The sequence below is a fragment of the Sus scrofa genome, chromosome 3 (assembly GCF_054392235.1).
Source record: "Sus scrofa isolate SSC_HxYL_T2T_F1_AM1 chromosome 3, Sscrofa_HxYL_maternal_Yorkshire_Landrace_v2.0, whole genome shotgun sequence".
NCBI classification, from domain to species: Eukaryota; Metazoa; Chordata; class Mammalia; order Artiodactyla; family Suidae; genus Sus; species Sus scrofa.
Window position 1 is genome coordinate 103,107,894 of NC_139385.1, and position 18,029 is coordinate 103,125,922.

Genomic DNA, 18,029 nt, shown 5'->3' on the forward strand with positions numbered 1-18,029 from the left:
AAAGTATAATGCATGCACCTGATAGTGTCACTCATAAGCAGTAATCTGCTGACAGTACAGAATTTTTACTTTTCCTGTTCATTTGTCGCAGTTATAACTGCTGTGTCTGGATGTCTTTGCTTCAAATGTGAACAGTCTTTTCGTATTTCATGTATATACATCCCATCACCCCCCTACAGTGTGAGTTTCTTGAGGACAATCATTAAGCTTTACACTTCACCAAAGAACATAATTATATGTTGAACTCAGAAGAAATTTAATAAATATGCGACTGATTTGATTTTACTGATATCTTTATGAGTCCATTTCAACTTCTTTTTGATGGGACTTGTCAATAAGGAAAGAAGTAGTTTTCATGGTCAAGTTCAAAAACAATACTACTAATTGCCAAAAGAAAATTTTCATCTATTCTCTTAGAGACTTTAGAATTATTTTGCCTTCTCACCTCCTCCCCATTCCTAAAATATAATAATACCACAATAGTAACAGAAGCAATAGCAAAAGTTTTTCCTCTTAATTCAGCTTTGGCTTAAGCCAGAACAGATGGTGCAAATTTTTTAAACTGAGCAATACTTGAGAAGCAATAAATGGAAATGTGCGGCTACAGTTTCTTCATATTTGTAAGAGCTAATGTACATTGGATAGCTAACAAACTCACAGAGTGAAAATGTTGGAATGGGCATTTGGAGTATGTGTGTGTGCTGGTGAAAAATTGAGGACCCTTTTAAGAAACGGTTCAAGGACACACCTGGTGAGTTTAGAAGAGATAAAAAGCCATCAAGCCACCTTTGCCCCAGAGGGAAAAAATAACAAAAACCAAAAAGCACTTTTTTCCCCTGAGGCAGAAGGAATGACTATGATGAAAAGGAAAAAAAAAAAGCTAGAGATGGGAGGGACATCTTCCTAAATTGCCTAGTTTTACAAACTCACCAAAAGGAGCTCCTTTTCTGGCATTTTGTCTTGAGAAATGAGGCTTTAGAGAGAGAAAGCTCTGGTCAACTTCCCAATCACTACTTTTTTGCTTTTTCTTTTTTCTGCTTTATGTTTTTGTAACTCCAGCCATAATTAGTGTGATGTAAAAAACGTTGTCTCCTCACCTGAAAACCTCTAGAAACCTACTGAAGATGAAGTTTCCAATTTGAGCTAAGCCAAGAACCTTTCTGAGTTTCATCTGGAACTTTTCTGCCCTTTGCCACCCAAATCATTTATTTATTTGATTTGATCTTTTTGATTTATTAAAAATGTTGCCACTGACCTTCAGGATTCTTGGCAAGGATACAAAATGTGGCTGCAATAATTAAAGTAAATCTGGCACAAGGACAGGGCAAAAAGTCAGATAAAAAGGAATATGTTCTCCTAGAAAAGGCCTGCAGAAGAGACAATGTATATCTTGTGATTGGCTGCAGTAATAGAAAGCCATGTTACATCACTTCACAAACATTACTGGAATCTGCTTTGGCTCAAGCCCTGGCAATGTGGAAATGTGTTTCACTGGAGTCTAATAAACCAATACCATAAATAGCAATGTGGCGTAGGTTGTCTGCATCCAGGTCAGAGTGACAGAATGTCACCTGTGTTGTACAGGGATAAAGAAAAGGGTAACCTCAGAGAGTGTCCTCATGAATCTCTCTCTTGCCGTTAGACTATCCTGCTAACGGCATGATTGAGTGGGGGGAGCATCCAACAGTTTACACTCCAGTGCATCCATTAAGGGTTTACTTCTACAGTCTAAGGAGAAAATGTGTTCTCTTTGCCTTTTCACCTCCTTCTATCTCTTCTCTCTCTCCCATTAGCAATTTCTTTTTAATCCTTTTAATCTCAGTCCCTCATCTTACTCTGCCCTAAGTGGCTGAAGGATGGGCTAGGGTTTCCATTTCTTTTCACCACCTGCTTTAAGACTTGACTGATGCATTTTTAAGGCAGAAATGGTTGAAGCTGAATTGTGGGTAGATGAAGCTAAAAACACATTTATTAAACAAATATTTATTAAGAACCAGTTATATGCCAGATATTTCTTAGGCACTGGGAGGTGAACACAGCAGAATCATTCCCTCTTCTTGTGAAACTTTGATTCTAGAAAGCAAGAGACTTTATTTAAAAGTATAGTTGACTAAGAATGTTGTTTCAGTTTCTGCTGTGCAACAAAGTGACCCAGGCATACACACACACACACACACATATACATACACTCTTTTTCTCATATTATCTTCCATTATGTTCTATCCCTAGAGGTTGGATATAGTTCCCTGTGCTGCACGTAGGACATCATTTCTTATCCATTCTAAATATAATAGTTTGTATCTACTAACCTCCAAACTCCTCATCCATCCCACTCCCCCCACTGCTGCCCCTTGGCAACCATGCTTGTTCTCTACATCTGTGAGTCTGTTTCTGTTCTGCAGGTAGACTTTTTAAATGACCCTTGCTTCCAACCATATCCTTTGAGCCTCAAAAGGAATGGGTCTAAGATTAACTTGAGATCAAGAAAATCAGCCCCGCTCTGACAGGAAGAATGCTAGCAGGCTTGGAGCTGCATTTCCTGATGAAACACTGCAGGGAGGGAGCCACCCTTCTCTTATCCATACTGAAGATGTGCCTCTTCCGAAGCCTTTCCTCTTAATCTGTTCATTCCTTTTCTCTCACAGTGAGAAATTCAGAGCATTATCTAGTCTCTATATAAAGAAAAAAGTCGTTCTCCTCATGGGGTTTCCTGATTGACTTGTTGAGTGCTGAGAATTTGTCCTCGGTTCCATTCTCTCCTTTTAGTAACTGAGGGAAATCTCTGATGACAGTGCTACGCTCCTAGGGGGAACACCTTAAATCCACACAGAACGCAGCATCCTATGCCAGTTGAGATCAGCTGGAGTGATTTTTGAAGAGGAAGGGAAAACAGAAGTTTCAAAACAACTTGCTTCTTTGTGTGCTTAGTAATTCTTAAGTAATCACAGTCCTGTCCTCATACCCAGATGGCCATGCTTGCCCTGCCCTTCTGCTGACTGTGGAGTCAGGCAAGGGGGCAAACCACCCGCCACCCTGCTGTGATAGTCACACACTGTGGGTGCAGCAATGTTCCGAACTAACCAAGCAGCAACAGATTCAGAGGATCTCTTTGGAAGGCTAGTGTCAGCGGTCAGGGCTCATACACCACTCAACAGGCTAGCAGAGTAATATCAGCAGAGAAATTGCCTCTCTCTGTGCTAGGGGACATTTTCTCATGGGGAGGCAGACAGACAGGGATGAGATGGGGGCTCTAATTTCAAGCAAAGAGAGCATCACGTACAGATGTGTGCTTGGTGTGTTTATTGTTTTTGAAGGTTGTTTACAAGAAAAGAAAGAAACAGAATTCACTAAGACAGGGCATAGTGGTAGGTGACAGGAAGGTGGAAATCAACATGGGAGAATGGAAAACATCCCACTCTAAATGAGGCTGGAAATTCAGTGACTAGAACTTCTTGGTAACATAGAACACGGGGTTCAATCCTTTCCTAAAATAGTGGACACATACTTGTTTCTGCCTCTAGGTTTCTTTCATGGTTTCATTACAAAATCATAAAGATATTTATGGTCTCATTTCCTTTGATATTCATTATTGGCTAGAATCATTTGTATTGCTACATAGTGAATTTTCTTAATTTTTGTTGTACATAGTTTTTTTTTCCTAATTTTTTTTCCATTCAAATTATCCTCTAATCAATTCAGACAGACGTTTTTCTTTTTATTGAATTATTTAATTAAAATTTATTCATAAAAATAGAAATGCTCAATCAAAACTGTATGGAAATTATCACAGTCCTTAATATGTTTTATCATTCTATTTTAAAAATGTGCATCAATTTATAATGTCACGAAGAGTGAATGAGCAGATATACAATGATCTTGCCATCACTGAGTACTAAATATATGAAACATAAAATGCTTTTTCTCATACCTTCCTTTATAATACATTTTTCAAGTTTCTAGTGTGAATAAACTTTTCTACTGTGAAATTTCTCCTTGATGAGGATACCCTCTTTTAACTGTTGCCATTGTTTTCTCTAAAAGCTGAATATAGTCCATCTTTTGAAGATAGGCGATACATAGCCATGATCACTTAAGCTATTACATTATATTTAACACTGAGGCAATTTGAAATATGCTTACTGTAAACATTTACAGCTAGTTGATTGACAATTATGAGCCTGTGTGGTTCTGTAATTTAAAATGAAGATTCCACAGAATACATTTCATCAAATATATTGCGACTGACCTAAAAAAAAAGAAACAAATTGGTCTGGAAAGACACCTGGGAATCATGAGTCAGGCTTTACGAGAAACTAACTTCTTAGTGACTATGAGACTTTAGGGGCAAAGGGCTTGTTTTATTAATATCTTGGTCATAATAGACATCCAGGAAACAAAAAAAAGAATGAAATGATGCCATTTACAACAACATGGATTGACCTAGTATAGTAACACACTAAGTGAAGTAAGGCAGACAGAGGAAGACAAATACCATATCATATGTGGAATTTAATAAAAATTATACAAAATAACTTATTTTTTTAAAAAGAAACAAACTTATAGATTTTAAAACCAATCTTATAGTTACCATAGGTGAAACCATTGGGGAGAGGGAAGAATTAGGAGGGTGGGAATAACACATACACACTAACTGTGTAAAATAGATGATTAATGAGAACCTACTGTACAGCACAGGAAAATCTACTCAATAGTTGTAATAACCTATATGGGAAAAAAGAATAGATGTATTTTTATGTATGACTGATTCACTTTGCTGTACACCCAAAACTAATACAGCATTGTAAAACAACTATACTTGAATAAAATTAAATTTAAAAAAATTAAAAATAGTAGTTACCTGGGTTACCCAGAGTTTCTGTCCGACATGGCTACAGATCAGCAGTTCTTATGACCCCCTCCCTCTTGGATTCAGTTCTCTGCTAGAGCAGATCACAGAACTCAAGGGAGCATTTATTTATATTTACCAGTTTATTAAAGGATGTGAAGAAGGATATAGATGAAGTAGCCAGATAAATACAGGGTGTGGCCTGGAGTGTCCCAAGCACATGAGCTTCTCTGCCCATGGATTTGAGGTATGTTCACCAACTTGAACACTCTCCAAACACCAAACTATTGGGATTTTTACAGAAGCTTCATCACATAAGCATGATAGAACGTGAATTATATTTTCAGCCTATTTCCTTCTCAAGAGAATGAAGAATGGAGCTGAAAATTTGTAATGATGGCTTGGTCTTTCTAGTGGCCAGCACTCATCCAGGAACCATCCAGAGGCCCAACAAGAATCACCTCATTAGGACAAAATACTCCAGTCATCAGGAAATGACAAGGGTTCCAGGAGCCCTGTGTCAGTAACCAGGGTCAAAGACTAAGTATTAGAACAAGTTCTCTTATTATTTAGGAAATTGTAAGAGTTTCAGGAACTCTGAGGAAGGAACTGGGAGCAAAAAGACAATACCTCAACACAAGAAAAAGTAAATAAAAATATTAGGCTGGAAATTATATTGGGAACAATTGCTTAAATTAAGCCTATGTACTAAAAAAAAGAGGAAATAAAATGAAAAAATACAAAGGTTTTGTTTTACTTTTAACCACTCAACATATGCAAAGAGCATGTTTCTCTGATGAGAATTTTCAAGCTTTTCTAAGAATGCAAAGGAATAAAGCTATGGAAAATAAAGCAGTGCATTGGCTAGTAAAATTTAGCAGGGTGAATAAAACTTGATTGTTCATTTTTCCCTAATTAAACAGGATAGATTTCTTAGATGTTAATCAGCACACAAAGTGTCTGGAATTTTTGCTTCTTAAAGCAATAGCAAAGTGATTTTTAGGTTCCAGCAGATCTTAGCAAAGAAAAAGCGAACTGAAAACTTTTTCTTAATTATAAGGTTTCATGGAGAGGTAACAAGAAATACAAATTCCGAGTTAAATTATAGTGGCATAAAACTAGGAATCAAGCTAGAATATTTATTCTCTAATTTCTTTCTTGCTTTTATTCAGCTAAGAGACAGTTGATCCCTCAGCTAATGATTACTTCATTATCACAGGAAAATAACAAATATACTATTGTTAGCACTTATTGATCTAGAAGATTCCTTTATCATTCCTTTGCAGTCATCTACCCCACACTTAGCTCTTTCATCCTTCCTCCAGTCTTTGGTAACAGTACTGCATCTGTCCTAGGTTAGCCTGTGGAAATCTCTTCTATAGCATCTCATCTATGGCATCTCTACCCACCTCCCCCACAACCTCCCAATGTAAGTAGTAATAAAAGAGTAGTAGAATCCATGTGTGAATGTTCTAATTCTAACCAGTCCATAATTATTTAATCTTCACAATGTACACAAGGGGAAATTTTTTTCCTGGACATTCCCCAAAGAGTCTGTCTATCCTAATGAAAGCCATTATCAACAACTGCAGTGTACAAAGCAGAAAGCTGAGAAATTATAGTCATTCAAGACATCTGATACTTTCTGACAATCACAAGGTTGAAAATGTCTCTTTCACTCCCACTATATTTCTGATATTTAACTCCTCCATTGTGCTCTGTGCATTATTGCCTTAGTTTAATGTCTCGTTGTTTCTTGATTGATTTCTATAAAAGTCTTTTAAGAAATGCACTTATTTCCCATTACACTCCCACATTTTACACCATCTTTTCCAGTTCTACTTTGGTAATTTTTATAAAATGAACATCTGACTATGTCTTACAAATCAATTGTTTCCAGCAACACATCATATTATAAATCTTTAAAAACCCATAACATAAACAAAATAAAATCTTATATGAAGTGCTTAAAAATACTTTGAATGGATAGGTGAAAGAAAATAATAAAAAATCCTCCAAAACCAAATCAATGAGAAAACATGACTAGATATTTAAGAAAGCAGGGCAGAAGACCCTGGGGTCATCTTCCATTCCTTCCAATCCTACATCTTCAGAGTGTCAGATTAAGGGTCTGCAGAGACAACAGGAGACCCAGTCTAGGGCCTGAGCAAAGTAAGATGTCATAGAGTTATGATGACCCCTCACCTAATATGGGGATAGTTGCAGTGAAAGAGAAGAATAACAAGAGTTGGATTGCTGGATCATATGGTAGTTCTATGTATAGTTTTCTAAGGTACCTCCCTATTGTTCTCCATAGTGGTTGTACCAGCTTACATTCCCATCAAGAGTGCAGGAGTGTTCCCTTTTCTCCACACCCCCTCCAGCATTCGTTATTTGTGGACTTATTGATGATGGTCATTCTGACTGGAGTGAGGTGGTATCCCATGGGAGTTTTGATTTGCCTTTCTCTAATCAGTGATGTTGAGCATTGTTTCATGTGCTTGTGGGCCATTTGTATATCTTTCTTGGAGAAATGTCTATTCAGGTCTTTTGCCCTTTTTTCCATTGGGTCATTGGCTTTTTTGCTGTTGAGTTGTATAAGTTGCTTGTATATTCTAGAGATTAAGCCCTTGTCAGTTGCATCATTTGAAACTATTTTCTCCCATTCTGTAAGTTGTCTTTTTGTTTTCTTTTTGGTTTCCTTTGCTGTGCAAAAGCTTGTCAGTTTGATTAGATCTCATTGGTTTATTTTTCTTTTTATTTCTGTTGATTGGGAGACTGACCTGAGAAAACATTTGTAATGTTGATGTCAGAGAATGTTTTGCCTATGTTCTCTTCTAGGAGTTTGATGGTGTCGTGTCTTAATTTAAGTCTTCAAGGCATTTTGAGTTTCTTTTTGTTCATGGTGTGAGGGTGTGTTCTAGTTTCATTGATTTGCATGCAGCTGTCCAGGTTTCCCAGCAAGACTTGATGAAAAGACTGTCTTTTCCCCATTTTATGCTCTTGCTTACTTCATAAAAGATTAACTGACCATAGGTGTCTGGATTTATTTCTGGGTTCTCTATTCTGTTACATTGGTCTATATGTCTGTTTTGGTACCACAACCACACTATCTTGATGACTGTGGCTTTGTAATAGTGCCTGAAGTCTGAGAGAGTTACGCCTCCTGCTTGGTTTTTGTTCCTCAAAATTGCACATGGATGGAAGTAGATACTCTCATACTGAGTGAAGTTAGTCAGAAAGAGAAAGACAAATACCATGTGATATCACATATCTGGAATCTAATATATGGCATAAATGAAGCTTTCCATAGAAAAGAAAATCATGGACTTGGAGAGTAGAGTTGTGTTGCCAAGGGGAAGGGGAGGGAGTGGGGTGGATTAGGAATTTGTGGTTAATAGATGCAGATTCATGCCTTTGGAATGGATTAGCAATGTGGTCCTGCTGTGTAGCACTTGGAACTATGTCTAGTGACTTGTTATGGAATACGATAATGGGAGAAAAAATAATGTATACATCTATGTGTAATTGGGTCACCGTGCTGTACAGTAAAGAAAATAAAAGGTACAAATAAACAGAAAAAAAAAGATTTAACCACTAAAAAAAGAAAGAGGAAAATAACAAAACAGTAAAAGCCAAATCTAAACCAAATAGACAAAATCAAAAACAAAATGTGTACCCCATGGGGATAGGGTAACAAATGCTTTTCTTGACTTTTGCTATGATTGAAAGAAAATGTCATTATCACAAACTAGCCCTAACAAAGATGTGGGATGTTATTCTCATAACGTGTATAGTCCAAAACATAAATTAGCTTAGTAAGTTAAGCTAATTATGACTTAGAGGTCTCTCAGGTCAGAAGTTCTGTGGTGCACGGAGGAATCAATGTCAGTCATCTTTATAAGAACACATTAAAAACTCAGTTAGCAAAGAAATTCCATAGGAGACATGTTAGAAAGAAATAATTATTTTCAAAACAGGAGGAAACAATACTATAATAAAAATTTGAGGAAAGTCAAACTGTTAAGACATATAAAGACTTCAGATTCTTAAACATAAAACATTCAAATCTGTAATCCATTTTGAGTTAATTTTTATATATGGTGAAAGACAATGGTACAGTTTCTTATTTTGCATGTGGCTGTCCAATTTCCCCAACAGAATTTATTGAAGAAAATATCCTTTCTTCATTGCATATTCTTGGCTCCTTTGTTGTAAATGAATTGACCATGTATGCCTGGGTTTATTTCTGGGCTCCCTAATCTGTTCCATTGGTCTATGTATCTGTTTTTGTGCCAAGACCAGACCATTGTGATTACTATAGCTTTGTAAGGTACTTTATTTTTTTTTTTCAGCATTTTTATCTTTCTTAAAACCTATTTTTTTTTTAAATTTTCTTTGCCCAATGCATTATTTTTTTTTCTACTGTACAGCATGGTGACCCAGTTACACATAGGTGTATACATTCTTTTTTCTCCCATTATCATGCCCCATTGTAAGTGACCAGACATAGTTCCCAGTGCTACACAGCAGGATCGCATTGCTAATCCATTCCAATGGCACGAGTCTGCATCTATTAACCACAAACTCCCAGTCCATCTCACTCCCTCCCCCTCTTCCTTGGCAACAACAAGTCTATTCTTCAAGTCCGTGGTTTTCTTTTCTGTGGAAAGCTTCATTTGTGCTACATATTAGATTCCAGATATAAGTCCACAGATAACAAATGCTGGAGGGGGTGTGGAGAAAAGGGAACACTCCTGCACCGTTGGTGGGAATGTAAGCTGGTACAACCACTATGGAGAACAGTATGGAGGTACCTTAGAAAACTATACATAGAACTACTATATGACCCAGCAATCCCACTCTTGGGCATATATCCAGACAAAGCTTTCCTTGAAAAAGACACATGCAGCTGCAGGCTCATTGCAGCACTATTCACAATAGCCAAGACATGTAAGGTACTTTAAAATTAGATATTGTGATGTCCCCAGGATTGTTCTTTATCAAGATTGCTTTGGCTCTTTGGAATCTTTTATGCTTCCGTACAAATTTGAGGGTTGGTTGTTCTTGATCTGTGAAAAATGCCTTTGGAATTTTGATAGAGAGTGCATTGACTCTGTGTGGGTAGTATGTACATTTTAACAATATGCTTCTAATCCATGAACACAAGATATCTTACCTTTTATTTGCAGTTTTTTTCAATTTCTTTTTTTAGTATCTTATAGTTTTCAGTGTTCAGGTCTTTCCCCTCTTTGGTTAAGTTTATTCCTAGATATTTTATTCTTTTTAATGTAATTGTCAGTGGGATTATTATCTTAATTTCCTTTTTTTTTTTTTGGTCTTTTGTCCTTTTTAGAGCTATACCTGTGGCATATGGGGGTTCCCAGGCTAGGGATCAAATCAGAGCTGTAGCTGCCAGTCTATATCATAGCCACAGCAATGCTGGATCCGAGCCGCATATGCCACCTAACCACAGCTCACAGCAATGCCATATCCCTAACTCGCTGAGTGGGGCCAGGGATTGAACCTGTGGCCTCATGGATACTAGTAGGGTTTGTTAACCATTTAGCCATGAGGGGAACTCCTTAATTTCCCTCTCTGATAGTTTGTTATTAGTGTATAGAAACACAACTGATTTTTGTGTATGGTATTGTGCCCAGCATCTTTACTGAATTTGTTAATTAACACGTCCTTTTGAATAATTTAAATTATCTTTAGATTACTTATCAAACCTAATACAACCTAAATGTTATGTAAATATTTGGGGAGGGTGCAATAAATTCAAGTTTTGTTTTTTGGAACTTTCTGGAATTTTTTCCAAATATTTTGATCCACATTTGGTTGAATCTCTAGATGCATAACCTGGGGATATGGAACTTGCAAATATGAACAGACAGCTCTAGGTTTCTTATATATAGGTATGTATGTATACTGCATATTTGTTTTAGGTAATTGAGTAAGGGTATGAAGGTAATGTATAATCATACAAATATTCACAAATAAAATAAAGGAAAACAGACTCATGATAAATTTTCTAGCCAGAATGTATAATTTTCAGAAATAGATTCTTGACATTAAATTGACATATACTGCAGTATATTTTGTAATATAATTTTTATAATCATTTCTGTTTTCTCATGAGTGAATTCACTCTCTTGCTAGACTCACAAGCCTTTATGTTCTGCTAAACATTTCTGCCTGTCTCCCCTTGCCTCAGCACCAATGATCTTGCCATGTACTTTCATGCCTCCATGCATTTGTGTATGGCAGTCTTTCTGCCTGGAATACTTAATTCCTCCATAATTCAGCTCACACTTTATTTGTGCATGGAAGCTGCTCTTTGGTTTCCTCAGGCTCCTATAATATTCTTTGAGTTATATATCACAGAATATGACAGAGTATTCAAATTGGCTGTTTACTTCTCTGTTTCCTAGAGTAGTTTGTATACTTCATTTTGTGGACACACGCATAGCATGTGGAAATTCCTGGACCAGAGATCAAACCCATGCCACAGCAGCCACTCAAGCTGCTGTAGTCCAATACTGAATCCTTAACCCACTGATCCAAAAGAAAATTCCTGTATGCTTCTTGACTGAAAGCATTGTCTTTCATGAAGTGATGACATTTAGTAGATTTTAAATAAATGTTTAGTAATAAGTGAATAAATTGATTCATATGGGTAAAAAAATATAAATTGCCATTTGCTCATCTTTTAAGGAAAAGATCCAAGGAGAAAATTGACCTCAAAAATATAAATGTTAACAGAAGGAAGTAACATAAGTAAAGTCTCAAAAAGTAACATAAGTAAAGTCTCAAAAGTCTTCAATCCCTGGCCCCACTCAGCGAGTTAGGGATATGGCATTGCTGTGAGCTGTGGTTAGGTGGCATATGCGGCTCGGATCCAGCATTGCTGTGGCTATGATATAGACTGGCTATGATATAAACAGCAATATAGGTTTAGAGAACACAAAGTAGAAATTTTACAAAGAATATACAGAAGAAAAAATTGTGAAGCAAGTTATTGGGAATTGAAAAATCCCTCTTTTTTCCTTAGATTATTTGACCCAAAGTTGCATAAATCAATTTAATAGCATTTTTATTATAGTTGATTTATAATATTTTCTCCATTTCTGCTGCACAGCAAAGTGATCCAGCCATACATCCATATACAATCTTTTTTTTTCACATTATGTTCCATCATGTTCCATCACAAGTTATCAAACATAGTTCCCTGGGCTGTACAGCTGAATCTCATTGCTTATCAATTCCAAATGCAATAGTTTTATCTACCCACCCCAAACTCCCTGTGCCCCCCACTTCCTCCCCCTCCCTCTTGGCAACCACAGGTCTCTTCTCCATGTCCACGAGTTTATTTTCTGTAAATAGGTTCATTTATGCCATATTTTTGATTGCAGATACAAGTGATATCATAGAGTGTTTGCCTTTTTCCTTCTGATTTATTTAGTGTGAGAGTCCTTAGTTCCATCCATGTTGCTGCAAATGGCATTATTTCATTTTCCTTTATGGCTGAGTAGTATTCCACTGTGTATATGTACCACATCTTGTTAATCCACTTGGCTGTCCTTGGACATTTAGGTTGTTTCCATATCTTGGCTATTGTGAATAATGCTGCAATGAACACAGGGGTGCATGTATCTTTTCGAATGAAAGTTTTATCTGGATATATGCCCAGGAGTGGGATTGCTGGATCATATGATAGTTCTACATTTAGTTTTCTGGAACCTCCATACACTTTTCCATAGTGGTTGTACCAATTTGCATTCCCACCAACAGCCTAAGAGGATTCCCTTTTCTCCACACCATCTCTAGCATTTGTTATTTGTAGACTTACTAATGATGGCCATTCTGACTGGTATGAGGTGGTACATTTCTCTAATAATTACATTTGATTTACATTTCTCTAATAATTAATGATGTTGAGCATTTTTTCATGTGCCTCTTGGCCATCTGTATGTCTTTGGAGAAATGTCTATTTAGGTCTGCCCATTTTTTAATTTTTTTTTTTTTTTTTTGCTGTTGAGTTTTTTTGGTATATTTTAGGGATTAAGCCTTTGTCTGTTGCATTGTTTGAAACTATTTTCTTCCATTCCATACTTTGCCTTTTTTTTTTGTTAATTTTATGACCTCACCCACAGCATATGGAAGTTCCTGAATCTGATCTGCAGCCATGACCTACATCACAGCTGCAGTAGTTCAGGATCCTTTAACCCTCTACACCAGGCTGAGGATCAAACCCACACCTCTGCTGCGACTGGAGCTATTCAGTCAGATTCTTAACCCACTGTGCCACAGTAGGAAATCCAGGATAGTTTTAACATCCAACTCCTGTTTTTAATTGTATTCTCTGATGTCTACACACACAAAGTTTTGAGAGATGCATGAGACTCTTCTTGACGCTCTGTATATATATCAAATATCAAAGAGTTTTTTTGGAATTAATACCCCATCTATTCTCCCAACTAAAGAAAGCCAACACTTCAAAAAAAAAAAAAAAAAAAAAAAAGGAAGAACTTTATTGGAGTACAGTTGACTTAAAATGTTGCATTAGTTTCAGTTACACTGTCAAAGTGAATCGGTTATACATCTACGTATATCCTTTTTTTTCACGTACAGGTTATTACAAATTATTGAGTAGATTTCCCTGTGCTATACACTATGTTCTTATTAATTATTTTATACAATGGTGTGTATATGTTATTCCCATCTTCATAATGAATCCCTCCCCACCAAAGTTTCCCCGATGGTAACTGCTAGATTGATTTCAAAATCTATGAGTTTGTTTTTGTTTTATAAATAAGTACTTTTGTGTCATATTTATTAGATACCACATATAAAAGATATCATATAATATTTTCTTTCTCTGTCTGACTTACTTCACTTAGTATGATAATCTCTATGTCCATCCATGTTAGTGAAAATAGCATGATTTTTTTTTATGGCTGAGTAATATCTATTATATATATGTACCACATTTTTTAACCCATTCATCTGTGGATGGACACTTAGGTTGCTTCCATGTTTTGGCTATTGTAAATAATGCTGGAATAAACATTGGGGTGCAGGTGTCTTTTTGAATCATCATTTCCTCCAGATAGATGCCCAAGAGTGGGACTGCTAGATCATATGGTAGTTCTATATTTAGTTTTTAAGGAACATTTATACTGTCCTCCATAGTGGTTTCACCAATTTACATCCCTACCAACAGTGTAGGAGGGTTCCCTTTTCTCCACACCCCCTCCAACATTTGTTATTTGCAGATATTTTGATGATGGCCATTCTGACTGGTATGAGGTGATATCTCATTGATTTATAGTTTTGGTCTGTATTTTTCTAATAATTAGTGATGTTGAGAATCTTATGTGTTTTTTGACCATCTTCTGTCTATCTTGGAGAAAGTCTCTTTACATCTGCCTGTTTTTTATTGGGTTGTAATTTTTTTTGTATAAAGTTGCCTGAGATCTTTTTATATTTGGGAGATTAATCCCTTGTCACTTACTTCATTTTTCTAAGCTTTTTCTCTCCATTCTGAGGGTTGTCTTTTTGTTTAAACACTTTTTTTTTTTTTGCTCCATCCATGGCATGTGGAAGTTCACAGGACAGGGATCAAACCTGCACCACAGCAGTAATAAGGCTGGATCCTTAACTAGCTGGGCTACTGGAAAATTCCAAGAAAGCTAACTCTTAATGCAGTAACTTAAGATGAACTCTGTTTTATATTGCTGTCATTGATTCATTAAACAATAAATCCTTTTCCTATTGTACTTTGGCATTATTTTCCTAAATAAATCTCATATTGACTTAGAAAATCTTGTCAAACAGAGCTGCTTAAACTTTCTGTGATGATGGAGACATTTTATCTGTGCCATCCAATATAACAGTCACTATCCACACAGGGCTACTGCATATTTGAAAATGCGTCTGGTGCTGCCGAGGAATTGAATTTTTTACCCTATTTAAGTTTAATTAATTTATATTTCAATAGCCATTTGTAGCTAGTGTTTAGTATATTAGGCAGCACATTTATGGAATATTGTGAGAAACCTAATGTTGGAACTATTGCCCCTCCCTCCCCAAGCTGTCCAACTTACTTTCTGGTACTTTCTCCAGGACAGCGGTTAGGCAAATAGATGCGAAGCCTGTAGTGCTTGTCTTCTAATTTTCTGGAGAATCTCCAATGGCAGGCTTTAATAGGAATTAAGAGCAAGCTAGGTGGTGAAGATCTCCTCTTTCCTGACTGTTACACATGAATGGCCAACAAAATCTCTGTATAATCAGTCTATCAAGAAAAGTTATAATTAGAACCTTATTTATTTGCTTCTTGGGGAATGCTGGATCCCTTTTTCTGTATTAGCACAATCAGTGCTAAAAGGCAATGGGAAATTGGCTTTGGCATGCACATCATTCTTTTGGTACCCATGAGATTTGCAGCAGAAGTCAACGTAGCATTCTGGATTAGTGTTAAGGACATTTCTTGTGATCAGACTGCCCTAAATAATACATGAGCCTACACATACATACACATTTCATGTCTGCTGCTACTGATACAGCATTCCTAACTACCCCTGGTAATTCCTTCCAGCCCTCTGGGGGCCCTCTTAGACAGGTTGTTATGTTTGCTTAGTAAAGCTTTAACCTAATTTAAAAAGGGATCCTCTCTAAGCTTGTATGTATGGTTTTATTTTTTGGAAGTGGGGTTCTAATGCAAAGAGCTAGGGTGTGATATACATTTACATTTTAATAAATACTCGGATGAGTCTGATACAGATGTCCCTCCACCATGTTTGAAAAAAGTAGGCTTGGATCATGAAAGTCACATGAAGACCAGAACACAGACCACAGGCACACAGCATAATAATGTGTGTTAATGAGATAGAAACTCTTTAAGACACCATTTCAAATAGTTTTCTAAAGAGCATACATCCACACAGATGCCCTGTGCCTATTTAAGACTTGCAGGGGACATGATAATATACAGTCTGGAAGAAAAAGGCATTTGGAGAGAAATGTTCAGAAAACTAGAATAGTCCACAGGATTAGAGCAGGCTTGGGAAATGAATAATCACTGTTGAGATACAAGCCCTTTTCCCTCAGCAAGACACCCTGATCACCTAGTGGTTAACAAATGATAAGCTTCACCTTCTGTTTCTCTTTTCTTCTTAATAAGGTGGAGAGGAAAGTGAGCACTGACCTGAATCCAAATCCTTTGCTGTCCTGTCGTTGCAAGCATGTGCCTTGTTTTGAAAGCTCTGTGCAGTGAGATGAGGTAAGCAGCTTCAAATAGAGTGATTTCTGTCTGTCTGTGTTCTATTTCACCATGGTAAGGACTTATTATTATGAGTTTCTGGCTGATGCATTTGGGTGGACATCACTAGGAATCTGTCCAGGTAAAACCATGTGAAAGCAGCTTGCCTTCCAGTAGTACGGCCAGTAATAGCTGTGACTCGTTAAAAGACTACTTCACATCTTTAAGTATGAAAATTAAGACACATTCCACCATGCTCTTCTCTCCAAGAAAGGATTTCTGTAACTCTGTTCATCTTGTTATGCTGAAATGGTCCATGGTGGTTTCCTAAATGGGAAAATAATTATATTTCAAAAAATACTAAAATTATGTTTTTATTTGGTTTGGAAAGTCAAGAGTCTGGCAGATATATTTAAAAAATCACCTATGAAACTCCTAGAAGTACGCATTGTGTTTCTGGAAATGAAATCCCATTTCTCCACCTGGAGTCCCTGGGGTCAACTTTTTCCCCCTCCACCCTTGTCTATCTCCTACTTGCCTTTAGGAAATGATCATCTAAGGGACATAATGGGTGGTCATTATTAGACTCTACTCAGATACTGTCTTAAAAAACTATTGTAAAGTAGCTCATGATATCCCCACTTTATAGAGCAGCAAACCAAGCTTTAGAGCAGTTGATTAACTTGCTCACAATAAAGCAAATAGTACATGTCAGAACGCATTCAAACTCAAGTAAGTGAGACTTCAAATTACTCATTCTGTCATGCCTCCATCTATGTGATCTTCAGAAATGAACTTATACTTACATTTTTCTGAAATATCATTGCTAAGAAATAAAATTTCCTCTTGTGCCTGTCTAGACTCTCTCAATAGCCCTTCCCCTGGTCTTCCTGCTACAAATGTCCTTTGGCTATAGAGATACCTGCAGTAGCTACATCCTTTTCCTTCTCAGAATGTTAATCTGCTATTTCCCATCCAGAGGCACTGTGCTATTCATCATTTCTACCAGCCATGTGCGAGAGTGTCCATTTCCATGTAATCTCATCAATACAGTATGTTGAAATTTTGCCAATAGAATAAGTGAAAAACAGAGAAACTGTATACTTACAGTGAATTCATCAGCGGTTTTATGAACAATTATTTCTTTAATGCCATGTATAAGCCTCTGTTTTAGAAGATAGGTGAGGTACTATTATTTTTATGGAGGTGGTTATGGAATTGAAGGAGTTAGCGGTCGGTCCTGAAAAAAAGAATGGTAGTAAAATCTGAAATGTGAAATGGCATTTGTGAAATCTACTGCTTTAAATACAGACATCCAAACAATAAAATCTAGAAGACAAGCACTAGAATAACAGAAAGTTTCTTTAACCCAAACAGACTAATGCCAAATTGTAGCAAAATGTATCTTAAACAAGAATCACATATTTACACACACAGTGCCTTTTCTTCTTTTTTATTATATGAACTACTAATTTTGATTTTGAGCACCATGGTGCAGCTAACACATATTCTTCTGTGGTTTTGACAAGGCATAGTCAAGTAGATATTGTGAGAGACTCAATAAGAATATCGTGTATTGGCATTATTACACTCAGAGAGACTTGTCTGAAGCTGCTGTGAAATCTTCAGATTGATTTTCATGCAGAATAATCCTTCAGAGAGTGAGATAAAAATGCCCAAAGTAGTGAGCTGAAGCTGTTGTCTATGAGGAAATACTGCCAACCTTACTCCGTAGCCATATGTGCTAAATACAAATCTTTCCCTAATTTGTTCTTGCCTCCCTGATAGGTTGTAACCTGCTCATTCTAGTTGGATATTCTCTTGCGCCCTATTAAAAATAATTTTCAATTTTTTTTCAATGATCCAAGAGTTCTTTTCTCACTGTTCTCACTCTTCTCAAAAGATAGAATGTAATGATAA